The 18,397-nt window shown below is 33.3% G+C and overlaps 1 protein-coding gene across 4 annotated transcripts in view; it reads left to right on the forward strand.

The window, feature by feature from the left end:
- The first annotated feature begins 1,821 nt into the window (after positions 1–1,821).
- The window catches only part of LOC142343285 (solute carrier organic anion transporter family member 4C1-like), a 34,029-nt gene continuing 17,453 nt past the window's right edge, over positions 1,822–18,397 (forward strand). Inside the window, exon 1 of one of the 4 annotated variants that reach the window (XM_075395080.1) lies at positions 1,822–2,928. The gene's annotated coding sequence lies outside the window, so the exon portion shown is untranslated. The other 3 variants (XM_075395085.1, XM_075395083.1, XM_075395084.1) reach the window with 3 other exon arrangements.

Below are 18,397 nucleotides of genomic sequence, written 5' to 3' on the forward strand. Positions count from 1 at the left end.
GTCTGATTAGCTAAATATTCGCGCTAGACCTTCGTACTTGTAACACGCATTATTGATTCGGCACATCATGGTTACATAACGTAATATGCATAATTAATCGGAATTATACATTCAAGAAAACTGAAAAAAATTACAGGAATAAATTTGTGAATTATCATGCGCGCTTGTTAACATTGTAGATATTTTTTAAAATTAAAAATCTTTTGAAACTTTTGTGGAATCGCTAATTCATCCTTTTGTGGAATTCTTATCATTGTATCACGACGTTTACCGCTATTTACAGCCTTGTATGACAACAGTAGCTAAATTCCAGGCTCTGTTTAGTTACAACAATGCGAGTATGAGCTCAAAATTCAGTCAGAATAGACATGACTAACACATTTTAACACATTCCCATTAGCATTATGAATCATTAACTATCTTCATCTATAAAATCCGCATGATAGCACCTCCCCAATGGCCTCCAGCTAAGCAGTGCTTCCTATCAAGTAATGAATAATGTAATGATGATAAATGCTAGAAGACTGAAGGGCTTTCCTATAAGAACGAATCAATGATTGAACTCTTCTTCACTCATTCACTTAGATAGCACAATACGTTGCTGAATGAAATTGTAATTTACCAAGCAACCCCCCTCCCCCCCCCCCCGCCCCATATCATCTCTCTGCTTCCCATAACTGTACAACTGTCAAGCTTCGTTAGCACACCAAATTTACAATGCTTTCATTATTAAAGTTTTCGACTCCCTTGCTTTGCTAACTGCAGAAAATTTAAAACTGATTGTTCATTTAAACAGTTTAATGACAGAAACTTGTGAGATTTTTTCATCCATGTCAAAAATCATAAATTCCGGACTCCATAGGCAGTAAACATGCCTCATACTCATAGCGACACCCGAATCGGTTTCGGATTTCAATCTTGCAAGATTAACATCTGCTCTCGGCCAAGGCACAAATACGGGTTGCCACCGGCAACTTGTACAAAACCCTTGAAGATAACGAACGTGGACAGATACGAATCAAGGTATTCAAAGTGATTGTTCTCTTGACTTTGAAAACTCATATTCTTCGCCTTTTTTCTGCCTTTTGTCCGTTTTATCTGTCTTTTCGCTGCTTCGTTATTCGATTTTGTTCTGTATTATTATTGTAGAGATAGATAGATCGTTCTATAGTACTCCCCTATTCCATAGTAGAACAAGAATGAATGAATGAAAGATTGGATAGCGTTCAACTCTATTCCCCTTTTTCCGACTTGCTCCCCCCCCCCCCCCCACTCACATATTAGCATTCTTCGCAACAGCGTGAAGCTCGTTCATTCATTCCTTATTTTTCCCTATTCACATGTGCTACTGTGGTACTTCCTTGCGGTGACTACATAATACACACATGTACAAGAACACGTAGAATGTATAAAGATAGACATAGCTGTATACCACAATATGCTAAATGATTATATGAAAGTGTATATATAGAATATTGGGAAGTCGCTCCTAACATACATGTATTCAAATTCCTACGTATTTATATAATATATGTATGTATCAATGTATGACTGACTGCTGTAGTTTAAAGTGTTAACATTTGCACGTGTCTATGCGCGTATAAGAGTGAAAAAGTGGGGGGATAACTAACTACCAGGGCTATAGGTACGTTGTTTTGCAGAAAGAGCGAGAAAAGGCAGTAGCCCTCGGGTGGAGCGAGGGAGGCGAAGAACGGGGGGGGGGGGGGGGGTTGAGGAAATAGTTGAATAAGCTGGAAGTGTTACTTTGTTGTAATTGGAACAAGTTGAAAGTATGGAGGAGAGAGTGAGTGAGTGAGTTAGCAATATAGTTAGAGACAGAAAGAAATAAGACGTATAGATACAAAACAGACAAAGACATGGAATCAATTGGTTATACTAGTAATGGTACTAGTGAAGTCATTCTACCAATTCATTCCCTCCCTCTCTTTCCCTCTCCTCTCACTTTTTCACTCTCAATTTATCCAGCATTTATCCTTTATTCCCTCAACATTTACCTAGTTTTAATAACAACACCTAGTTAGTAGTTACAGCAGTCACTGAATAATATAACAACCAGTTACCCTACCAGCCACCATTACCTACACTACAGGTAGATAGGAAGATATAGGTACTTTCAACTTACACGTTGATATCGATATTCATCTTGTGTTTTAAACTAACTACCCTGTAGCAGGGTAGCCGTACAGTTCATCTCTTAACTATTTTTGCTTTCATTGGTAGATATTCCGGTTATTTCACCCCCTTATTTCTACGTCGCTAACTTTTTTCCTTTAAAAAAGAAGCCCACCTACTAATTACAACTACCACGAACATGAACAACTAGAGCTACATTTATACTACCAACACAGACTTCTAAATTCTATACATTCTCTATTCTCGACCTACTTTTCTGTTTGTTTCAATTATTTAAACATTCCCAGTTGGTCCGTTTCTTTTATTATCCCTTTACTTCAATAGTTGCTCCTGTTTTTTTTATTTCCACATTTTCTCTACCCGAAAAATAGTTCAAGTTTCAACGCAATTCCATTTTTTCAGCCCTGGCCATTTGTTAATTCACTTTTTGTGTCGCTCGCTCAAAGTTGACATTAGTTGAACTGAATTCTTTCACAAACCACCAGACATTTTACATTCTCTTCCTTTTTGTTCCCTAGAAAAGGCTGTCAAAATTTCCTCCACTCAAATGACTTCACCATTAAAGCTAATTAAAAAATGAATTTTGACCTCTAGCTGAGCAACGCACCAAAATTCGATATCTGACCCGAGATTCTGAAATAAGCGCAAATTTTCAGTTTACAGCAAATTTTCTGCAATTTGCAGTGTCGGATAATTACACACGCACCTGTGCAAACTTTTATTATTATTGATATTATTTCTTCCAAACTTCCGCGAAATGCCAGTCCGTGTGCGGTAAGTGACATTTTGTATAACGTATTTTCAAGAGAGTGAACGCTATTCAAACAAAAGCTCTTGGTGCCCTCGCGCCCAACCATGCCAAAATAACTCTATTTCGAGCTTAGTTCACAGCCCAAATTGGGCAAAAGGGTTCATTACTTCAGTCTGGGCCAGACCCTGAAACCACCCCTAGACCCGCACACCCACGAATTTATTCCCAGACAACAAATGTCACAAAGTGAGGGAAAAACTTCATGAAGCTGGTGAAAACTTCAATCTGGGTACATGTGAAAACATAACAGACCAAAGAACCCTGATTAAATTTCACACCTAATAAATAAAAGGATTTGTAACTTTTTTATGGGACCAAAATGTAGAAAGAACGTCATAAAACGCAACTTGCAGAGAACAGCGCCGCTTGGAAGCCATGCTGTCAAAGCACTTCTGAGAACATTAAAAAGACGATTTTCTTAAATAAAATACCACAAATTATTTAAAAGCAAGCCTAAAACTCAATTATTAGAATGATAGTAATTGCAATCCCTCACAAAGTCGAAAAAGATTATGAAAAATTTAAAAAAGTTATCGCGAATCTCTTCACATGAATTGATAATTCTAATCTGAACTTCAACACTCAATTTGGTCATATTATAGAGTTTTTCCTTAATCTCTTGCTACACAAGTTCATTAAAATTGTACTTCATCAACTCTCAAAATTAGAAACAGATGTTCTTTTCAATTACTCAGACTCCTTCAAAGAATTACCTTTTTACTCTAATCAAAAACCAGACAAAAATAAAAATAAAACAGATCATAAGAAATCAAAACAGCAAAAAATGTATTTTTTTAATTAAAAAACGTTAAGGGTTCGAAAAATAAGGATGCAAAAACAAAGTCCACGCCACAAAAATTCAATAGCCAATACGACATAATTTTGCATTAAATCTCATTAATAGTTATAATGAGGTAACTCACTTAGAGCTTAAGGATTTCGCTCAACTTTAGGAACGCAAAGTATTGAAATTGAAACTCTATCAAGTTAGAGAAATAACAACAATACATAAACGACTAACGTCGTTTGCTTTCAAACGACTGTAGAGCGTTTGGATTTGATAGCTAGCTTGAACTCAGAAAGACTAGCTTAATTGGGTAAAGGAGAAACAAAAAGGGTGGTGTAGGGGTGTCCAAACCCCCAAAATTACCGTCAGATAATGAATTTCGGCCTCCTCAGCAGCTTCTTTAAACCGAACACTTAGAGGTTACAGCAGTTTAAAGAAAACTGCACAACGACTTGCCCTCGGCTTTACCAGTTTACCACGTTATCGAGAAAAATAATGCAAATCGATCAGGTGAACAAATGAACAAGCCAAAGCCGCAACAAAAGTCAAGCAAAAATAAAAAAACTGCTAAAACCTTTGTTCGAGAGCAATTAATACCTTATAGAATACCTGGAGGTATCTACGAACAACTAGATGATGACAATTTCCAAGTTGTCAATATCTATAAGAAGCCTCAGACCAGATGACGCTCAAAATAGTACAAAAAACTTTTTCGTCTAATGCTCATCAATCAATATAGCACATTTTCGTGATAATATTAGTCAAACAACAATACAGAGGTGTTATAGAGCTAAGCGTTCATATTTAGAGCTCTGCAGAGTGTAGAATAATTCTGGGAAAAATTTTATTCGCAGCTGCACTTCTTTGGTTGCCCCTCATGTGTCCTACATGTGTTTCCAGGTTCAACGAAGGAGATATAGTAAAACCAAACTGAAGGTTGTTTGAACAAACAATAAATCTCAAATTTGAGTCATAATCCAGTTCGTGCAAAATTTTCAGTTTAAAAAATTTGTGCTAAAATTACAAAAATTGAAAGCTCGAAACTAACAAATTGCACAAAAAACTTTATAGTGAAACAATTCAAAAGCAGAATGGATTCACAGTAGACAGAGTGACATTAGCTAAACAAAAAAAATGTATTGACAAATTCTGAATTAACTAAAACTAGATGCTGTCGATGAAAACAAGATCATAGCATTAGCGTCAAGGGACCGTAAGCGTCTCAACTAAAGGTCAAAATAGCCAGTAACTAATGCCTAACCTCGTCTGTGAATTTGTTTACCTACGACCTCTTGTTCAAACTTCCAGTTCTGGCTAAATTAGTCTCAATAATAACACAAACTGAACTGAGAATAAAATCAGAAATTTTTTGGAAAAGAATGAATTATTATGGTCAATTAGTTAATATAACCAGCTAACGTCGGGAGAATTGCTCTCGAATCACTACTGAGGGCTTTAATCAATCGCAGCCTGCTTCAGTTGTTGCAGCCGGGGGGGGTAACAGTAGTAATATAGTGAGCTACACTCCCCCGGGGGGGGGGGGGGTGAGGTCCCCCATGTATTAAGATAGGGTATAGCGTATTTTTCGGGATTTGGGTCCTCCCTAACGTATTAAGATAGGGAATGAATTAGCATGTATTAAGATTAGGTATAGCGGTCTTAATGTATTAAGATTAGGTATAGGTTGCATGTATTAAGATTAGGAATAGAATCTCCATGTATTAAGATTAGGAATAGAATCTCCATGTATTAAGATTAGGAATAGAATCTCCATGTATTAAGATTGGGTATAGCCGCCATGTATTAAGATTAGTTATAGCCGCCGACATGTATTAAGATTAGTTATAGCCGTTGACATGTATTAAGATTAGTTACAGCCGCCGCAATGTATTAAGATTAGTTATAGCCGCTGACATGTATTTAGATTAGTTATGGCCGTCGACATGTATTAAGATTAGTTATAGCCGTCGACATGTATTAAGATAGGGTATAGGCTCCATGTATTAAGATTAGTTATAGCTGTCGACATGTATTAAGGTTAGGTATAAGATCTAGGGTATTTTTTGCAGATTTTTTGCAGTTTTTGCAGAACTTATACAACCTTTGCAGAATTTCGGCAAAATTTTGCCTCCTTTTTTGCATTTCAAGCTAGGATTTGATCAAATACTTGATTCTGATTGGTTGAAAATACCAGTTTAAAAAATCACATGAGATGAAACAAGGCAAAGACACAGATTTCAACGTTAGCAAAAATACAATAAAAAAATAAATAAAAGTGATCAACAGGTTAAAAGTTGACTAGTACTATACAACTTTTGTCAGAGTGGACAGTTTGCTAAGTGATGCAAGTTTTTAGCATTAAAATACAATAAAAAGCTCAAAATTAAGCAAAAATGATGTCAAATAGCATAAAATCTGCTAAATCGAATCAAACTTTACAAAATTTTTACTGAAAACTGAACTTAAAAAATCACAAATTATCCTAAATGTTTTAAGATTAGGTATAGCCTACATGTATTAAGATTATGTATAGTCTACATGTATTAAGATTACGTATAGCCTACATGTATTAAGATTATCTATATTCTACATGTATTAAGATTAGGTATAGTCTACATGTATTAAGATTAGGTTTAGTCTACATGTATTAAGATTAGGCATAGTCTACATATATTGAGATTAGGTATAGTCTACATGTAATAAGATTAAGTATAGTCTACATGTTTTAAGATTAGGTATAGCCTACTTGTATTAAGAAAATTTATAGTCTACATGTATTAAGATTAGGTATAGTCTACATGTACTAAGATTAGGTAAAGCCTACATGTATTAAGATTAGGTATAGTCTACGTGTAATAAGATTAGGTGTAGTCTACATGTATTAGGATTATGTATAGCCTACATGTATTAAGATTATTTATAGTCTACATGTATTAAGATTAGGTATAGTCTACATGTATTAAGATTATGTATAGTCTACATGTATTAAGATTATGTATAGCCTCCATGTATTAAGATTATCTATAGTCTACATGTATTAAGATTAGGTATAGTCTACATGTATTAAGATTAGGTTTAGTCTACATGTATTAAGATTAGTATAGTCTACATGTATTACCATTAGGTATAGTCTACACGTATTAAGGATAGGTATATTCTACACGTATTAAGATTAGGTATAGACTACATGTATTAAGATTAGGTATAGCCTACATGTATTAATTTTAGGTATAGTCTACATGTATTAAGATAGGGCATAGGCTCCATGTATTAAGATTAGGCTCCATGTATTACGATTAGGAATAGAATCTCCATGTATTAAGATTAGGAATATAATCTCCATGTATTAAGATTAGTTATAGCCGTCGACATGTATTAAGATTAGTCATAGCCACCGACATGTATTAATATTATTTATAGCCGTTGACATGTATTAACATTAGGAATAGGGTATTTTCTGTAGAATTTTTGCAAAATTTTTCTGTTTTGTTTAAAATTACGTCATAGTAGCTGCTCGAGGTCAACAAATTGGTTAGTAATGATCGGCGCTTACTGGCTTAGCTTATTAGGATCCGCACCATCAGAAGGTTTTGCAGGGTATTTTTGCAGAACTTTTGCAGTTTTTGAGAATTTTTGCAGAATTCTTGCAAAATTTTGCCTCCGTTTTGCTTTTCAAGCCAAGTTTTGATCAAATACTTAATTCTGATTGGTTGAAAATACCAGTTTAAACAATCACATGAGATGAAACAAGGCAAAGACACAGATTTCAACGTTAGCAAAAATACAATAAAAAAATAAATAAAAGTGATCAACAGGTAAAAACTTTCGTCAGAGTGAACAGTTTGCTAAGTGGTGCAAGTTTTTAGCATTAAAATACAATAAAAAGCTCAAAATTAAGCAAAAATGATGTCAAATAGCATAAATCTGTTAAATCGAATCAAACTTTACAAAATTTTTACTGAAAACTGAATTTAAAAAATCACAAATTATCCCAAATGTTTTAAGATTAGGTATAGCCTACATGTATTAAGATTATTTATAGTCTACATGTATTAAGATTAGGTATAGCCTACATGTATTAATATTAGGTATAGTCTTCATGTAATAAGATTAGGTATAGTCTACATGTATTAAGATTAGGTATAGCCTACATGTATTAAGATTATTTATAGTCTAAATGTGTTAAGATTAGGTATAGTCTACATGTATTAACATTAGGTTTAGTCTACATGTATTAAGATTAGGTATAGTCTACATGTATTAACATTAGGTATAGTCTACACGTATTAAGGATAGGTATATTCTACACGTATTAAGATTAAGTATAGACTACATGTATTAAGATTAGGTATAGCGTACATGTATTAAGATTAGGTATAGTCTACATGTATTAAGATTAGGTATAGCCTACATGTATTAAGATTAGGTATAGTATTTATACTTTCGTTTTAATTCATTTCTTTGTAAGTTGAACTATTTGTTTACTCCAAACACTATGCAGGCTATTTTCAAGCAAAAACACAGCAACTTTTGTCAAAATTTTATAATTACTTTGATAAGAATTCTGCTTCTTAACAAGAAAGTCGATTTAAAAATTGATTTTTAATAAAATAACTGAATTTTTTTTTTGATTTTTAAAAAAATCTTTGTTTTGAAAATTGATATTTAATAAAACAAAACAAGTTCGAAATTTGTCATTTTGAAATGTGAAGAAAATTTCGTTTTTTGCGCAAAATCATACCGTAAAATGAAGAAAAATGAATATTTTTTGCGTCTTTAAATGACACATTTTGAACATTTTTTCGACATTTAAGAAATTTTTTATATCTCAAAATTTGATATTTAAGAGAAATTGTTAGATTTTCAATTTTTAAGAGAAAACGTTGAAATTTTTTTGATTTTTAAAAATCAAAAAAATTTCAACGTTTTCTCTTAAAAATCGAAAATCTTTCTAACAATTTCTCTTAAATATCAAATTTTGAGATATAAAAAATTTCTTAAATGTCGAAAAAATGTTCAAAATGTGTCATTTAAAGACGCAAAAAATATTCATTTTTCTTCATTTTACGGTATGATTTTGCGCAAAAAACGAAATTTTCTTCACATTTCAAAATGACAACTTTCGAACTTGTTTTGTTTTATTAAATATCAATTTTCAAAACAAAGATTTTTTTAAAAATCAAAAAAAAATTCAGTTATTTTATTAAAAATCAATTTTTAAATCGACTTTCTTGTTAAGAAGCAGAATTCTTATCAAAGTAATTATAAAATTTTGACAAAAGTTGCTGTGTTTTTGCTTGAAAATAGCCTGCATAGTGTTTGGAGTAAACAAATAGTTCAACTTACAAAGAAATGAATTAAAACGAAAGTATAAATACTATACCTAATCTTAATACATGTAGGCTATACCTAATCTTAATACATGTAGACTATACCTAATCTTAATACATGTACGCTATACCTAATCTTAATACATGTAGTCTATACTTAATCTTAATACGTGTAGAATATACCTATCCTTAATACGTGTAGACTATACCTAAGGTTAATACATGTAGACTATACCTAATCTTAATACATGTAGACTGAACCTAATGTTAATACATGTAGACTATACCTAATCTTAACACATGTAGACTATAAATAATCTTAATACATGTAGGCTATACCTAATCTTAATACATGTAGACTATACCTAATCTTATTACATGTAGACTATACCTAATATTAATACATGTAGGCTATACCTAATCTTAATACATGTAGACTATAAATAATCTTAATACATGTAGGCTATACCTAATCTTAAAACATTTGGGATAAATTGTGATTTTTTAAATTCAGTTTTCAGTAAAAATTTTGTAAAGTTTGATTCGATTTAACAGATTTATGCTATTTGACATCATTTTTGCTTAATATTGAGCTTTTTATTGTATTTTAATGCTAAAAACTTGCATCACTTAGCAAACTGTCCACTCTGACAAAAGTTGTATAGTACTAGTCAACTTTTAACCTGTTGATCACTTTTATTTATTTTTTTATTGTATTTTTGCTAACGTTGAAATCTGTGTCTTTGCCTTGTTTCATCTCATGTGATTTTTTAAACTGGTATTTTCAACCAATCAGAATCAAGTATTTGATCAAATCCTAGCTTGAAATGCAAAAAAGGAGGCAAAATTTTGCCGAAATTCTGCAAAAGTCGTATAAGTTCTGCAAAAACTGCAAAAAATCTGCAAAAAACCCTAGATCTTATACCTAACCTTAATACATTTCGACAGCTATAACTAATCTTAATACATGGAGCCTATACCCTATCTTATTACATGTCGACGGCTATAACTAATCTTAATACATGTCGACGGCCATAACTAATCTAAATATATGTCGGCGGCTATAACTAATCTTAATACATTGCGGCGGCTGTAACTAATCTTAATACATGTCGGCGGCTATAACTAATCTTAATACATGTCGGCGGCTATAACTAATCTTAATACATGGCGGCTATACCCAATCTTAATACATGGAGATTCTATTCCTAATCTTAATACATGGAGATTCTATTCCTAATCTTAATACATGCAACCTATACCTAATCTTAATACATTAAGACCGCTATACCTAATCTTAATACATGCTAATTCATTCCCTATCTTAATACGTTAGGGAGGACCCAAATCCCGAAAAATACGCTATACCCTATCTTAATACATGGGGGACCTCACCCCCCCGGGGAGTGTAGCTCACTATATTACTACTGGTAACTATGATAATAAAAAATTTTTAAGTGGAAAAAAATTATAATTTTGGAAAAATTTTCAAAATTTGACTTTAAGTATTGAAATGCCGCCACTTGAATTCAGCAGTTAACACTTGTGAATGAGAGAAAAATTTTGATCACGCACAACGGAAAAAGTCAAGGGCTCAAAAGTGACTCGAAAAATCAAACCGGTCATGCAAAAATTTTGCGCAAAAAACAACATTTTTACAATAATTGCTTCAAACGTCATTCGAGAGCAATTAATTATCAAATTTGGGCCTCATTTTGTGTTACCCATGTAGTTAAAACTTCAGAAATGCAGGACTAATTAAAAGGCGCAGAAAATAACAGCAATATAGAAATTTTGTTGGTTTCATTTCACAGTAGATTTTAGAAACATGACATTTTTGTTCTATTTTTTTTCTACCAAGCACAGCGAATATTACAATCGTTTGTTTGCTGGTAACTACTGAGCGTAAAAGACTAGATTGTCTTTAATTCTGGGGGGTTTTGGTCAGAGCATTCTTTAAAATCGGTTCTTAAAGACTATAATTTTCCAGCTACCATCATAGTCCTTTTTTCATTAGAAAACGACCCCTTCATTAATTCCTTTGTTTTCAATTTGTCAAAACTGACGTTTATCTGTTCAAGGGAAGATTTCAAAAAGATTTCTCTATTATTTAGAAACAAAAGCAGTCATATTCAAAATCGATCTACGGTTGCATTTATCATAAATAAATGTATTGGACGGTATGGTAATTCTACAATCATTCAAAAGACATTTAACAGGTAGAGAGAGCTCTTATTGTCTCTATTGACGAAAGCGTTCCAGTTAGATATGCACAAACAGTCTATACAGTCCTAGTTTTATTATTGTTCAAACTAAAGAACCACAACCACCACTACTTACAATAGCAGAGGTCGCTTATTTCAAATCCGATTCGAAAGAAAGACAGAAAGCAAAAGCAGCTGCTTCAAATTGTTTCCATTCAAAACAACGATCTTCGATTTGGCCGACAGAAGGGCTAGCCGACAACCAAAAAATGAGAATTCAAGCCGACAACTCGACCGTAATTGCTGGAGAAACTAAGTGATATTCAACCAATCAGATTAGTCGACCAATCACAATTAAACTAAATTTTTCATTGCGCCTTTTTCCTTGTCGGCTAAAATTCCCGTTGGCCAATATTCCTTGCCCCATTCAGAACATTGTTGCGCTCATTGCTTATTTTCTCTCTCCTTTTCTGAAGTAGCACTTTAACTAAATTCAACTCAGCGGCTATTCTAAACGTAGTCTTTCTGCGGTAGTTGTCTTTGTCAATACGTGACCGTCATTGTTTAAACCCTTATTGTTTACCCCGTCTCGAATGTTTCAATCAATCGAAATTCTGCTAATTTTGTGAGCTTAGAACGACCAATTTGAGATTCGTCAACACTAACGGTACACAATTTGGTGAGTAAAATGTTTCGAAGATTAAGATCAAAAACACACGACTAAGATCTACTTCGACAGATAAGCTGTCAACATCAAACTTCGAAAGGCTATTTTGAAACTGTAATTTCACTACTCGACATAAAGCACACACACAGTTTCTAGTTTTCAGGACAGTTCGCCACGTAAAAAAATCGCTGATTGTAATTAATAATTGACTGAAAGGAAACAACTGACCAGAAAGTAAGGATTTCAAATTTTGATTCAGATTCCAAATTTAAATTCCCCCAGAGCCATTTCAAGAACAATATTTTAGACAAAGAAACAATTTATGTGCAAAATTTATAATGATAATAATCATTATTTTATATCTTGTAGTTTGCATGCAAGAAAACACCAATCAATGTTGGAATGAATATTGATATCGATTGAATGGGACCAATGACTTCAGGTAAGAAGTCTACGATATTAAATAAAATGGCTTCCAATTTTAAGCAAAAGAGATACTACAAAACTTTTCATTGTATCTTATTACATCCCTTTAGGGGTCAAAATTGTCGTTTTCAAGTCGGTGATGCCATCACAGTTTTCTTTCAATGGAACATTCGCGAGAACTTTAACATACAAAACAATGACTGGGGCATACAATTTTTATTTTCGTTGAAGGCATTACCACTCTCGTGAACTTCTTACGAAAGACTGGGGGGTCCTGTCAGATTGAAATTGCAACGTCTTGGTTGGGGAAGTCAATTTACAAAGCCAAACAAAGGCAATTTACATTTCCTCCTCAAAAAAGCCGAGATGATTATAATCATAGTCAATAGTCAACCACATAGTCAGTCAATCACAGGCTGCAAGTTGCAGTCAATGATAATGTTTCAAACGGGAATTCTACTACACAGTTATGTACTTAATTTCAAGTAAAGGTATCAGATATTTTCATTCCCGTATAATAATTAAGACCCTAGTTGAAACCATCAAATCCTTCGTTTAGTCAAAATTGTCCCGGGCAAATCATTAGTTGCCCGGGACAAATCCAGAAAAAAAACAATTTGCTAAAAATAATTAGTGTTCCTTTTTAGATTTTTGATTTCTTTCCTGTATTAGTAGCTGTGCAATTCATTATCATGGCTGATTTCGTAATTAAGACAGCATTGCATAATTTTAGAAATTTCATAGCATCACACTTGGAAACTACATGTCGCAATGTATCAAAGTTACGAATTAGTTTTCAACTAAATTTTTAGCCAAAAGATTTTTAACTGAATTTAGCTGACAGACAATATTCAAGCAAGTGAAGAACGAATTCACATACGACTTTAGTTCATACATACATACATACAGAATTTTGGACTTCAAAAGTTTTTAACTTAACTGACTTTCCATTAACTTCAATTCAATTAATCTATCATTACACAGATATGCATTTGCATAATTGCAACAGAATTTGTTGCAACAAAATGCAGCCCATCATCATCATGTTTCAATCTTTCTTCATCACATTTGACGCGCAATGTGATTTTATGAAGTAACAGTAACATTCATAACTTATTCATATCGGACATTAATTTTTAGTGATAGAAAACAAATTTAATTAAAGTTAATTACTTAGTAAGATGTCTCTTTAAACAATCTTAGTTAATCGGTCAAATAGCAAATCAAATCGCCAAGATATGAAATGATATCTCTTATGACATAGATTTACATATTTATTTGGACAGTAATACCTTAGGAAATTTTCTTAAAAAATTTTAATACAATTTTTAAAAACGTCTGCGATAAGCTTTTAAATGTGCATTTTGAACGAGAGTCACTGATAATTATAGCAACCATTCGCATATGATTTTTGTTGGGGACTAAGTTGAGTGCGTAGAACGAGAATGTTTTGTGGCTGAGACAAAAAGGGGGAGAGAAAGGACTGAAAAGGTGAGAGGAAATCACTCCCTATTGTGAGAAGCTGGGAGGCATTTCCTCATAATTAATTGAAAGCTTACTCTGCCCCACTTTGAACCACCTTCAACTCTAGTTACAAACATCATTAGACCGTTTTCCTCGTTATCTTCCAATCAATTTATCTTCACATTTAAACAAATTGTGTAAAACTTTTCAGCTTCATTGGAGCAAGTGACTTACAATAAGGTCGGTAAGTAATTCAGAAGCTTCGAACCATTTTTTTTTCACAAATAAAAAATACTTATGAAATTCCCTGCGCTTAATCTAATTTGCTTCAACACGAACGAACAGAACAATCTGACGAAATGCTCTCAAAACTCAAAAACAGGCGGAGGGGTCAATTGTTCGGTCAGGGGGACAGTCGGGTTGACAGATAACTTTATGGAACTTCCAATATTATTATTAGAGCTTATAGTAGTACACTATGACAATGTTGAAAACTAAAAAACTAAAATCGGTCACATGAAAAAAATCGAATGAATATACTATGAATAACCAGTAGGGTTAAATGAATTGCTTCAAGCTGCGTACGAGAGCAATTAAAAATTTCATTCAATTGCAGCTTTTCTGCCGCACTAAACGATTCTGATCAAAATCTTGTGGGGTGATTTATTCTAAGATATTCTGTCACAAATTGCAGTGCAAAATCAAATGTTCACAAAAGAAGCAAAAATTTTCCCAGAAAAATGAGATAACAAAGCAGCGATAAAAAACATTAGCCGACTAACGTTGGACGAATTGGTCGCAAACGACTTGCAAGGTAAACAATTTAGAAGAGGGGAATAAGCAAGAGACTTTTATGGTGCTAAAATTTCTGACTGAAGAGTGGTTCGAACCTGCGCCCTCTCGAATGAGAGTCGCGATAATTAACCTCTACGCTACACGTGCTATGTACGGCAAGCGCTCACAATCGGTTTTACTTCAGCAAGAGACTTACTTTCTGAATGCGCGCATTTCAATTGACTTAAAAAATCGAAAAGTCAAGCGTGAGTGAAAAAGTCACTCAATTGAAATCAAAAGAATGTTCAAGACGAAAAAGGTCACGCGAAAATTTTGCATAAAAAAGACGCCTATGTTACCATAAATTGCTTCACACTTTGTCCGCGTGCAATTAAAAATTTTTCAAAAAAAAACATTCTTCCCCGCCAAAATTGGACGTTCTAGAACTTGCTCTAGAACGACAGGTCAGTCTCGGTTATTTTGGAGTGTTTCAGCCAGAAAAGAGTTGATCGAAGCTTGCTTAAAAAAGGGGCGAAAACTTTAATAAGGGATTTTAAAAGCTATTAGTGCTTCTGCAGACCAATACAAATTGAATTGGAAACCATGAAACCACTCCACGGCACATTTTATTTGAATTTTAGTAGTAACCTGTCGCAGTTTAAAATCAAATATTTGCTCAAAATTGTTATGCAAGTTAGAAATTGCTTAAAATTGTTATGCACGTTAGACATTGCTTAAAATTGTTATGCAAGTTAGATAGCAAAAATAAATCAAGACAACTGCTCAGGTGTAGATTTTGCACAAAAAACACGTTTTAATAATTGCTTCAAAGTTCATTCAAGAGCAAGAAAAATAAACGAACTAGTTGCAATGAGACAGAAGGCTAGCTTGTTTTTCAATTTCTCAGCAATCAATATTAGCTGAAAAAAAACAAGACGGCAATTCTTCGTTCTCGCACGATCTCAGACGGGCTTTAATTTTTGACATAGATATTTGATATGCTCATATAGTTTTCTAATAAAACTTATTGACATTCCTGCCACTACCAATAGTTTGCGAAAAAGACGTTAGAGACTAAAACAATGAATAAGAAAAAAACACAGGGAAAAACAAAGGCTAATTCAGAACCCATAGTGTTCAGGGAAACTCCGAAGCTCGCCAAAAAATGTGATTCATTTTGAAGTCCTCTTCCCGGGTGCAGTAAACAAAAACTGTTGGACTTCCTTTCTATTGACACAGGAAATTGAAATCAATATAGGCGCCGGCAGCATTTACTCTCCATCCATCCATATACACAAAAACAAACTGATGCACGCCAGTAGACTTACCAATTGCAGGCCCAATACAATATTTTTCTGTCTCGGTCCCAACATCGCCTAGGCTATCAACTCAAGTGCGGATGCAATAAAATTCTTAATATAACAGAAAAAAAGCGAAACAATTTTTTATTTCCCTGGCACATTGCAGCTCATTTTAAATCTAGAATGTCATTTAACTCAGCCAAGACAAAGGCTTTTTTGAGTGACACTCGATCTAAAATAAGGTGAATGGCAAAAATAAGGCTAAGTATCTCTTATCTAGGGAATTGATAAACAAACAAACTATCATATAAATGCTCATCATTGCTCAAAGGAGACAAAAATCTTTTAAAAAATTGTCTTACAAAACATGTACACTATTACATTACATAGTACCGTCTTCAGTACAGAGTTTAAAGATTAAAGCTTAATCACCTTTTTCAAACATCCGTCTTTCCTATCAATGAATCGTTGTCCTGAAAAAAGTATTTCGTTTGAGAGCAAAGGGAATCAAAACCAATTTGTCCGAAGTAGAAATTTGAAGATCATTGATATTACTAACTCTGCCTAATTAAATAAAATATCACCAAAAATCTGCCAATTGATGATTTTCAGCCAAACTTCTCTACTTCATGAGCCGATAAAGTCTTTTATATCATAAAACAAGATACTAGAAGCTTAAAGACCTTTAAAGACCGGGTAATTCTAAGAACAATGTTTTCTATTGAAATCCTTTGGAATAAAATCAGAACAATATGAACTTTCTATATGAAAAGTCTTCATTTTCATTTTATTAGTTTACGCCTCCTTTAAACGTAACAGGCCGGTTATAAATGCCCAGGCCGGTTATAAATGCCCTGAGAACGTTTGAGATACATGAGTTGCCATTACTACTTCGAGCTATTTGACAGTTTGAAAAACCACTACTCTCTACGATCTCAAAGTTTAATAAAATAAACAAACAAACACTTCTTCAAATTGACAACTTTAAAATCAAGTAAACACTTTAAAGAAAAATAGCCAAATATAGAATCAACGCTTTCACCATTTTTACAATGACACAAAAAAGAGTTTTTAGAATGCGATATGACCTTTTCAGATTTTATGAAATTTTTGAGAATTTGAAACGGTTGAACAAAATGTTAATTAAAAACCTCCCACTTTCGTTATATTTTTTTATCCACTGGTTGCGATCTACAATAGACATTACAGGAAAGAGAAAGATAAAAAAGACCGATTGAGGCAGAAAATATTGAGATGAGATTAAGTTAAAAGTCAACAACCAAATAGTACTTGCTCTAGCTACCATTTATGCAGCTAAGCTTCTTTTATTTTGAGAAGCTTTTTTATTCATTTCCCACCCTTATAATACACATGTGGCTGCTAGCATAACACTTAAATGGATGTAAAAACAGCTATGCCTGAGTTAGCGATATATAATGTTTTTAGAAGCCTACAAACATTAAATTAGCGATAAAAACTTAATATTAGGTTTAATATAAAACGAACTGCGCTTTCGTACAAATTAATATCAATCGGATTAAGTTTATATATACATTCAACCGCTAGGACCCGCGACAAGATAAAAAATTCAGAAAGCGACGAGAATTAAAAGATCATAATTGCTCAGATCATTCTGTTTTTCTTAATCCACAATCTCTTAAACAAGAAAACCTTATAAATAATTTACCAGAATGTTTCAGAAATTGTGCTCAGATCAGATTGACCATCTATTTTTAACCAGAGTCTATCACTAACTGCCAACTATTGTAACCCAACCACAAACCCCTTTTTTGAGAGTGAAGGTAAATTCTGCTAATCAGGCTTTGCTAAAAAGAGACCCTCGAAATGTCAATGTATTCATCTATCTTTGTTCACTTTTCATTTCAGTACACCACAACCACAACCATACCAGCCAATCCAATCAAAGTGGCCAAGTTACGCTTCAAAAAAGACCTATTGTACGAGTTTATTAAAATTTCTCTCTCTGCTTTTATTTCCTTATATCTCCCTCTCTTCTCTCTCTATTTCTTTCTTTGTTTGTTTGTCAGGCCTAAACACATTCTCAGTTTGCCACGCAAGGAGGTTAATCCTACGCAATATACGCACCACACAGACACAGACATTGCTGCCGGTTCTAACCAAATATTTTCTTTTCACTTTGATAAATAAACAACTGGCTTTTATATGTTACAGTTTCTTCTTTGTTCCTCAACCAAAATACTAGTTATTGTCTTGTGCAAAAACTTATCTTACTGTGCAAAAATTCAAGTGGGTAAGTAAGCGTCCCTTGAAAAATTTGAAATCTAGGATATTTCCATTTGAAGGTATACTTAAAGTAGCACACTTAAGACAGCACTTCAAAAATAAGTTCAAAAACAAGAAAATTCCACTAATGTCTGATAGTTCCGCATAAAACACTGGAATTTTAAATCGATAAACACAAAACAACCCACGTTTAAAAACCGCGTGAAGTTAGTGT

This window comes from Convolutriloba macropyga, chromosome 7 (assembly GCF_964194025.1).
Source record: "Convolutriloba macropyga chromosome 7, txConMacr16.3, whole genome shotgun sequence".
In the NCBI taxonomy this organism is placed as follows: domain Eukaryota; kingdom Metazoa; phylum Xenacoelomorpha; order Acoela; family Convolutidae; genus Convolutriloba; species Convolutriloba macropyga.